This window comes from Macaca fascicularis, chromosome 4 (assembly GCF_037993035.2).
Source record: "Macaca fascicularis isolate 582-1 chromosome 4, T2T-MFA8v1.1".
In the NCBI taxonomy this organism is placed as follows: Eukaryota; Metazoa; Chordata; class Mammalia; order Primates; family Cercopithecidae; genus Macaca; species Macaca fascicularis.
The window spans coordinates 125549142-125550025 of record NC_088378.1 but is presented as its reverse complement, the minus strand read 5'-3'; the positions used below and the strand labels follow the sequence as shown (position 1 = coordinate 125550025).

Genomic DNA, 884 nt, shown 5'->3' with positions numbered 1-884 from the left:
AATGGCAGTGTGGTAGTAGCAAACAAAATTATATGCATAAAATGCCTTGAGGGTTTTTGTTTTTTGTTTTAATGAAAAATGTGTTACACGTATTTTAGATCATTTCCTTGACTATGATCTAAACAACGTGTGGTATGATTTCCCTTTCCTTAATTCCAAACCTATCAGAGTTAACTTTCATTTTAACTTCTCCAAATACCTACTGCTATTAGAAAATTGGACAGATTCCTTTCAAGAACATTTTATAGGAAATATCTCCCATTTGGACATCCCTGCAGATAATTTATAGTTTTGATATTATAAAGCTTCATGCTGCAAAAAAAAAGTTCTTCTTTGGCCATAAACTATTTCTGTGCATATTTTCTATTTTCAATTTCATATTATGCCTTAGAGCTCAAGATAAAAGGACTTTATTTTGTACCCTTTAATGTTAAAGAATAATTGGTTAGAGTCAGTTCCAGCTTTGTCCAGAGAAAAACACTATATGTCTACTTCCAGCCCATAGTTTCACAAATGTGGTGCAAGTTTTGAACAAATTTTTACCAGGAAAGTACTCTAAAAACATATTAAGTGCTCACTTTGGCAGCACATATTCTAAAACAGAAACCATACAGAGAAGATTGGCATGGCCCTAATAAAAGGGTGACATGCAAAACAGTGTAACATTCATATTTTTGTATGACTGTTGAAAGTGAAAACTATAACATATCTGATAGCATTTTTAATATATTTAGATTCAATAATATGACCACTGCAGCATAAAGGGTAAAGTGCAAGGAATTTATACAGTTGTAAGGTATATATACTTTAGTTGATATAGTAAACTCTAAGTAGCCTGAGAAAACCTAGGTGTGTGTATTGTAATCCCTAAAGAAACAGCTATA

The 884-nt window shown here is 31.7% G+C and overlaps 1 non-coding gene across 1 annotated transcript; it reads left to right on the top strand.

The window, feature by feature from the left end:
* Positions 1 to 570: 570 nt before the first annotated feature.
* Positions 571 to 677, top strand: LOC123573168 (U6 spliceosomal RNA). Its single transcript, XR_006697911.1, has one exon. It is a non-coding gene; the product is annotated as a U6 spliceosomal RNA (small nuclear RNA).
* The last annotated feature ends 207 nt before the right edge of the window (positions 678 to 884 follow it).